The sequence below is a fragment of the Lithobates pipiens genome, unplaced genomic scaffold (genome assembly GCF_037356315.1).
Source record: "Lithobates pipiens isolate NorthernLeopardFrog02 unplaced genomic scaffold, aLitPip1_a1.2 Scaffold_22, whole genome shotgun sequence".
Lineage (NCBI taxonomy): Eukaryota > Metazoa > Chordata > Amphibia > Anura > Ranidae > Lithobates > Lithobates pipiens.
The window spans coordinates 36,577,795-36,586,230 of record NW_027507784.1 but is presented as its reverse complement, the minus strand read 5'-3'; the positions used below and the strand labels follow the sequence as shown (position 1 = coordinate 36,586,230).

The following is an 8,436-nucleotide window of genomic DNA, read 5'->3' as shown; positions in this document are numbered from 1 at the left end:
GGATACTCTGATGGGGCATCTGATGTAAGGGGATACTCTGATGGGGCATCTGATGTAAGGGGATACTCTGATGGGGCATCTGATGTAAGGGGATACTCTGATGGGGACACCTGATGTAAGGGGATACTCTGATGGGGACACCTGATGTAAGGGGATACTCTGATGGGGACACCTGATGTAAGGGGATACTCTGATGGGGACACCTGATGTAAGGGGATACTCTGATGGGGACACCTGATGTAAGGGGATACTCTGATGGGGACACCTGATGTAAGGGGATACTCTGATGGGGACACCTGATGTAAGGGGATACTCTGATGGGGACACCTGATGTAAGGGGATACTCTGATGGGGACACCTGATGTAAGGGGATACTCTGATGGGGACACCTGATGTAAGGGGATACTCTGATGGGGACACCTGATGTAAGGGGATACTCTGATGGGGACATATGATGTAAGGGGTGCTCTGATGAGGACACCTGATGTAAAGGGATACTCTGATGGGGGCATCATATGTAAGGAGATACTCTGATGGGGGCATCTGATGTAAGGGGGACTCTGATTGGGCAACTGACCTAAGAGGTACTCTGATGGCGACACCTTATGTAAGGTCGTTTTCTTTTACTTTAAATGTGGATGTGATTGACCTACTGTTACATTTAAATTAAAGAGAGATTTGGACCTCGGCTGGAAGAAATTTTTAGTGACGGGACCTCCTTGAATTTGAATGAATTACCCCTGCTCCAAAGCTCCAAAGTATGTTTTAAGCAGAAAAGCAGAAATGCAGAAATGCAGAAATTCTGCATCATTTTGCTAAAGTACATTTAAAGGGGGAAAAAAAATGCATAAATATAAAAGACTGAATTGTTCAACCTTATAATAGTCTAGCTGCCTACAGAGTGAAGTACTCATGAAACAACACACACAACATAAAATGACCAGCAGAGGGGGTATAGCTCAGTGGTAGAGCATTCGACTGCATGATCGAGAGGTCCCTGGTTCAAATCCGGGTGCCCCCTGCCAGATTTTAGATATCTTTGTATCCAAATGTAGAAGATTCACAGTACATTTTAAGCAGAAACATACACAATAATAAATAGTTGAAGGGATATATTGGGGGTTATTTAGGAAAGGCAAATCACTTTGCACTTGGAAGTGCAGTCGCTCTTAATCCGAGGGGTAGGTCTCAAATGAGGGGAAGCTCTGCTGATTTTATCATCCAATCATGTGCAAGTTAACCACTTAAGCCCCAGACCATTTTGCTTGCTTAAAACCAGACCACTTTTTGTGATTCAGCACTGCGTCGCTTTAACTGACAATTACGCGGTCGTGTGACGTGGCTCCCAAACAAAACTGACGTCTTTTTTTCCCACAAATAGAGCTTTCTTTTGGTAGTATTTGATCACCTCTGCGGTTTTTATTTTTTGTGCTATAAACAAAGAAAACTGCAATTTTGAAAAAAAATCATTATTTTTTTACTTTTTGCTATAATAAATATCCCCCAAAAATATATAAAAAAACATTCAGTTTAGGCCGTTACGTATTCTTCTACATGTTTTTGGTAAAAAAAAAAAAAAAAATCGCAATAAGCGATTATTGATTGGTTGGCGCAAAAGTTATAGCGTCTACAAAATAGGGGATAGTTTATGGCATTTTTATTAATCTTTTTTTTTTACTAGTAATGGCGGCGATCATTACGACTGAGACATTATGGCGGACACATCGGACATTTTTGACACATTTTTGGGACAATTGTCATTTATACAGCTATCAGTGCTATACAAATGTACTGATTGCTGTGTAAATGACACTGGCAGTGAAGGGGTTAACCAGGAGGTGGCAGTGTAGGGGTTAAGTGTGTCCTAGGAGCATGTTTCTAACTGTGGGGGGTGTGGCTGTGTTTTACACATCACTGATCCCTGCTCCAATCACAGGGAGCAGAGATCAGTGTCCCTTGTTGCTAGGCAGAATGGGGAGATGCTGTTTACATCGGCATCTCACCGTTCTTCCTCCCTGTGAGACGATCGCGGGTATCCCTGTGGCAATCGAGTCCGCGGTACCCACGGTCAGACTCACGGGCGATGGCACGGCTAAAAAATTCAAAGGGATGTACCTGTACGCCCATTTGCCTGTCCATGCCATTCTGTCTGACGTACATCATTGTGCGCCGGTCGGGGAACGGTTAAAATACTGCTTTTAATTTTCCTTATATCCCACTCGGATCCACAGCGACTTTACTTCCAATTGTACTTGTAGTGCAAAGTGGATTTGTCTTTTGTAAATAAACCCCTTTGTCCAGCATTTAAATGGAAATACAGATCTGCTTTGAGTTCTTCCATAGGAAGCCTCTGGACACAACGGAGTCTGAGAGATTGTGACTTGAGGAAAGTCCCTCAGCTGAATCCTCAGGACACAACTGAGAAGAGAGTTTGTAGCTCAAAAATATCTTTAACCCATTCGCTGGCAGAGCTGTTTTTGCATTTTTTGCACATCTGTTAAAATGCACATTTTTGGGTCTGGAGATAAGTTAACACCCCCCCCCCCCCCCCGAAAAAAATTGTGTGTTCTCTGAAAGCAAAAAAAATTGCAGATCCAGAGGTCCCAATTCCAAATCCTGGTGCCCCTGGAACATGTTGGATACCTTTGTATCTAAATGGAAGGGTTTCTCTGCAGAATCATTTAATTACTGTACAAAAATATATATACATCACAAAAGAGCAACAGATAACGGAAAATTGTATCAAATTTGTCAAGTTTGTCACATATTCAAGGTAGGCAGTGGCAGCTGGTGCTAAACTTTTTTGGGAGAGGCAGCAAACAAACACCCCCCCCCCCCCCCAGGTGCGCACTCACCCCTCCATGGCACGGTCCCTCCTGCATAAACCCCTCTGCAGCTTCCTCGGCTTCTCCTCCCAGCTAACCCGATCCCCCTCCTGTCCCGATTGGCTGGGAGGAGAAGCCGGAAGACGATAGCAAATATTGATTCGCCATTGTCACAAGTGCTCCCCGAGCCCAAACTTCTTGAGGCCAATTAGAGCCTCCGGCTCTAAATCACGTTGCTTAAAAAAAAATATATATGAGTCCGGCACCCCCACATGCACACTAGGTGGGGGGGGGGGGGTGGCGCCCCTAATAAACTGGCCGCTCCTGGTGGTAGGAGCTGGAATCAGATGCCGCTGTTATCACAGAGTCATGTTTTGGGCCTGAAGATTAATTAAACCCCCAACCGTGGAGGATAAAATAGTAGTCATTGCCATTTTCTTTTGCCATACAATAGAAGCGCAACTGTTTATTAAACTCCAATTTTTAATGCAAACTAAACTGTAGAGCTGCACGATTAATCACCAAGAATTGTTATCACAATTTTTTCCCCCATTGCGATCTTGATAAAAAAGTGTTTCACGATTCTTAATATACAAAGAATTCTCTCTGCTCTTCTGAAGCCACAGCCCTCAAAAGAAAGGAAGAAAAAAAAAAAAAAAACATGCAGTCTGCCAAGAATCACAACATTCTTAAACAGTGTCACTTAAGTATAAACATTGTAACGATTTGTCAAAGGAATAGACTTCAGTGTGTAAATGAGGAAAGTTTAACCACTTAAATACTAAACCTTTTTCTGAATAAACTAAAAGGCAGACTAATGCGCAAAACCAAAGTGAACAGCTAAAGCAAATCCATGCAGACCAACAGAAGCTGCCAAACATAAAAAAAAGTTCCCACACAAAAAGCAATCAAATAAAAATAAATATCTGGCGCTAACTGCTGTAAGGAAAAGTGAGTGGTCAAGCTGAATAAAATAAACAAAAAAATAAATAAAATCAGCAGTGTAACTTCACCAGACTGACTAAATCAATATGATAAAATAAACCAATAATAACCAAACGTAGCCAATATAGCTCTAAAAATGCATAGGAGTGGATGGCAATCACAAAGCAAAACAAATAACCAAAAATTGCATAAAGTGAAAAAAAAAAAAATCACATAAAACCGCATATAATGCCAAAGTCTTCACATAAAGTGCAAGGAGTGGATAGCAATCACATAGAATGCATGGGAGTGGATAGCAATCACATAGAATGCATGGGAGTGGGTAGCAATCACATAGAATGCATGGGAGTGGATAGCAATCACATAGAATGCATGGGAGTGGGTAGCAATCACATAGAATGCATGGGAGTGGGTAGAAATCCCATAGAATGCATGGGAGTGGGTAGAAATCACATAGAATGCATGGGAGTGGGTAGCAATCACAAAACGGAACAATTAACCAAAAAAAATCACATAAAGTGAAAAAATTTGCACAAAATCGCATAAAGTGCCAAACTCTTCACATAAAGTGCAAGAAGGATCCAATAGGAATAGGAAGGTCTAAAGCACATAAAGGTGCAAATAAAACCATAAATAACATAAAAAACACATAAAATGCATAAAAAAAATCGCTAAGGTGCAAGAAATCGCATGCAATGCAAAATAATAAAAGTCAATGTAAAAAAAGGAAAAGGTGCAAAGTCCAATCAGGGCAGTAAAGTGCAAACATGAATGTACTGAATCTTCATCAAACAGTTCATATAGAAGACGTAAAGGGCATGTGTAGAAAGTGATCGATTTCAGATTCCTCCAATCCAATCAGCAGCAATCCGTGGAGTGTCACACGTTTCCCCCAGCCTCTTACCTCCAAAGGAGACCCCTAGGGTCAGAATGAGCCTGTAATCTGAAGGCAATGGTAAGCCAGCAGTCGATCGATCTCCTTCGATCGTCACAGCACGCGACGGATATCTAGTGGGGAACTTCAAACTCAGCAGATGAGGTGAAGGCATGTGAAGAAGAAAAGCATCCCCACTGTGCAGTAGTTTAAAACGAATTTAATAGGTAAAAAAATATATATGCTTACATCAAAAGTATAGGTACAGCAGCACTGAACACAGTACTTCCTGGTCTCGGCCGTGACAGGAAATGATGACACCTGACTCCTCCCTGACGCGTTGTGTCACTGCTCATGTGACTTCATCAAAGGGTGATCATTGGTATTGGTGCACACACATGCAATATATTATTTCACTTTTTTTTGTACGGTAAAATAGATGAGAATGCAATAATAAATACCAAACATGTCAAGCCGTATCCCCCTGCGGACCGCCCCATTGTAAAAATACTGCCGGCGGGGCAGCGGCTCTGCATCTGATCATGTACATGAATGTGATCTAGCATCTCCGGGTGGCGCACGCGTGCTCCCGCCGCCCGATCTGTGCTGTCATTCGGTACAGCACAAGTCGGTCAGCAGGTCCCAGCCAATGATTTATGGCTGTGACCTGCTGATCGGCTTAGCAAATCACAGCACAGAGCCCTGTGTTTACTAACAATAAACAAACAACACAGAGCTCTCTGTACACGGAGTAGAGATGGGGCCGTTTTTCCTGCCTGCAAAGCAGGCATATCCAATTAAAATATGTAAAAAATCGAATTTCTTCATCATTTGAGGCCAATATGTACTCAGCTACATATTTTTGGTAAAAAAATCCCAATAAGTGTATATTGATTGGTTTGCACAAACGATATAGCGTCTACAAACTATGTGATATTTTTATTTATTTTTTATTTTTACTAGTAATGTCGGCGATCAGCGACTTATACCGGAGCTGCCATATTTCGGTGGACAAATCGGACAGCTAACTGACACTTTTGACTTTTTTTCGGGGGACTGATGACACGAATACAGTGATCAGCAATAAAAATGTGCACTGTCACTGTACTAATGACACTGCTAGGGAACAGAGTCTACCAAGGAAGGGGGTATAGCTCAGTGGTAGAGCATTCGACTGCAGATCGAGAGGTCCCTGGTTCAAATCCGGGTGCCCCCTTCAAGATTTTTGACTTTTTTAGACATTGTGGCACTGGAACAGCTTCGTTGTAAGGTAAGTTTCACGTAGAACCCCCAACCATTATATATATATTTTTTCAGACATCCTAGAGAATAAAATGGTGGTCGTTGCATTACTTTCTGTCACACCGTATTTGCGCAGCAGTCTTACAAGCGCAATTTTTGTGGGAAAAAATACACATTTTTGACTTAAAAAATAATAAAACAGTAAAGTTATCCCCAATTTTATTTTTTTTTGTTGCGAAAGACAATGTTAGGCCGAGTAAATTGATACCCAACATGTCACGCTTCAAAAGTACGCCCGCAGAATGGCGATAAACTTTTACCCTTAAAAATCTCCATAGGCGACGTTTAAAAATGTCTACAGGTTACCAGTTTTGAGTTAGAGGAGGTCTAGGGCTAGTTTTGGGACTCTGTCATACGATGGCCTCCCGTGATCGCACCCGTACACTCTGTGATCACTGTGTCACTACTGATCATAGACTGAGGTAAAGAGCCAATCAGCAGCGCTTTATCACATGATCAGCTGTGTCCAATCACAGTTGATCATGGATGTAAATAGAAGCTGGTTATCGGCACTCCTCTCCAGTGGCGGCTAGTGTTTTCTTTTGGGGGGCGGCAAACAACCAGCCCCCCAGACGGTCGGCGGCACCCACGACCACCACCCCCACCCCCCCACAGGAGGATAGTCAGATGAGCGGGGTAAGCCCAGGACTTACATCATCTAGGTAGTGGGCGGGCGGGCATGCAGCATATCCTACGGGCAGCGGAAGATCCTTCTCCCTCCTCCTAGGTGTCCAATAGGATCAGCTGTACTTTCGTGTTTCGGGTCTCAGACACCCGCTTCCTAATCTAGGATCAATGTGGCGACAGAATCAATGTTTATCAAAATTTAGCCTTCAGTTGGTTCGAGTCATATCTTACAGATAGGATTGAACAAACTACATTGGGTCATTTTAAATCTAAACCGCATATGGTTACCTGCGGAGTTCCCCAAGGGTCAGTGCTTGGCCCGATTTTATTTATTCTATATCTTACTCCCTTGGGCCATATTATAAATCGTTATAATATTTCTTTCCATTGTTATGCTGATGATACACAGCTTTATGTAAAAGCTGCAGCTGAAACTCCTTCAGTGCAGTCACCCCTATCAGTCCTTACCGCCTGTCTGGAGGAGATAAAGGAGTGGATGGAACAAAATTTCTTGCAACTAAATAGCTCCAAAACTGAGTTTATTATGATTGGAACATCTCACCAGATTAAATCATCGCTGATAACAAGTATTGCCTTTTCAGGCTCTAAAATTCCAGTTTCGTCTGTTGTCACTAATCTTGGTGTAAAAATGGATTCCCAACTCACTTTTGAAGCTCATATAAATCAAGTATGCAAGACTTCTTTCTACCACCTTCGTAATATCTCTAAACTTCGTCCTATCCTTTCTTTTTCCGATGCTGAAAGATTGATTCATGCCTTTGTCTCCTCCAGGCTGGATTATTGCAACGCACTTCTCATTGGGATTCCGAGAAAGAGCATGCAGAGGTTGCAATACGTTCAAAACTCTGCAGCGAGGATCCTAATGAGAGTGCGGAAGCATGAGCATATCACTCCAATTTTAAAATCTCTTCATTGGCTGCCGGTCTCTACAAGGATTGAGTATAAGGTCTCTCTTCTTGTGCATCAATGCATACATGGACAAGCTCCACCTTATCTTAAGGAACTTCTTAGATTGCAAAATCTACCGCGTTCTCTTCGCTCAACTAATTTGAATTGTTTAGAGGTTCCAAAAACTAGGTTGAAAACCATGGGAGATAGGGCTTTTTGTGCTGCTGCCCCAGGTCTGTGGAATGCTTTGCCTGATAGTCTGAGGGTTTCTCAGTCTACTGAAATTTTTAAAAAGGGGTTGAAGACTTTTCTTTTTAGCAAATGTTTTGTAAATTAAGCGGTTTGTTTGTTTTTATTGTAATTATGTAGCACTTTGAGGTCTTTTGATGGAAAGTGCATTATAAATAAAATTTATTATTATTATTATTATTATTATTAATGTGGCGACAGCGATCATTCATCTGCTATGTTACACAACTGGGTGGGCTCTGAGTGCAACGCTCTGCGCCCTGTGCTCACCCTTTTTTGAAGCCTATTAGAGCCTCTGGCTCTTATCATGTGCTTCGAAAAAATACACCCCCCCATTGGAATCCATGGTCCGGCATCCCCATATGTAGATCAGGGGGCCAGACGCATTGATAGGGGAGCGGCGCCGATGTGCCTCTAATGGATGGGCTGTCACTGCTATTTCCTCAAGCTGACAGCATGTGGAGAGGAGAAGAGAGCCTCTAACGAGCTTCTCTAAAAGGGACATCTACACTGATAATCAGGGCAGTCCCTACAGTGCTCAACGGTGCTGCCAATCTGTGCCCACTAGTTCTGCCAATCTGTGCCCCATCAGTGTCACTTATTAGTGCCCATCAGTGCTGCCTCATCAGTGTCACCTATCAGTACCACCTACCAGTGCTCACCAGTGCAGCCTCATCAGTGCCCACCAGTGCCGCCTCATCAGTG

The 8,436-nt window shown here is 42.7% G+C and overlaps 1 non-coding gene across 1 annotated transcript; it reads left to right on the top strand.

Moving 5' to 3' along the window:
* Positions 1 to 5,788: 5,788 nt before the first annotated feature.
* Positions 5,789 to 5,860, top strand: TRNAC-GCA (transfer RNA cysteine (anticodon GCA)). Its single transcript has one exon. It is a non-coding gene; the product is annotated as a tRNA-Cys (tRNA).
* Positions 5,861 to 8,436: the final 2,576 nt, after the last annotated feature.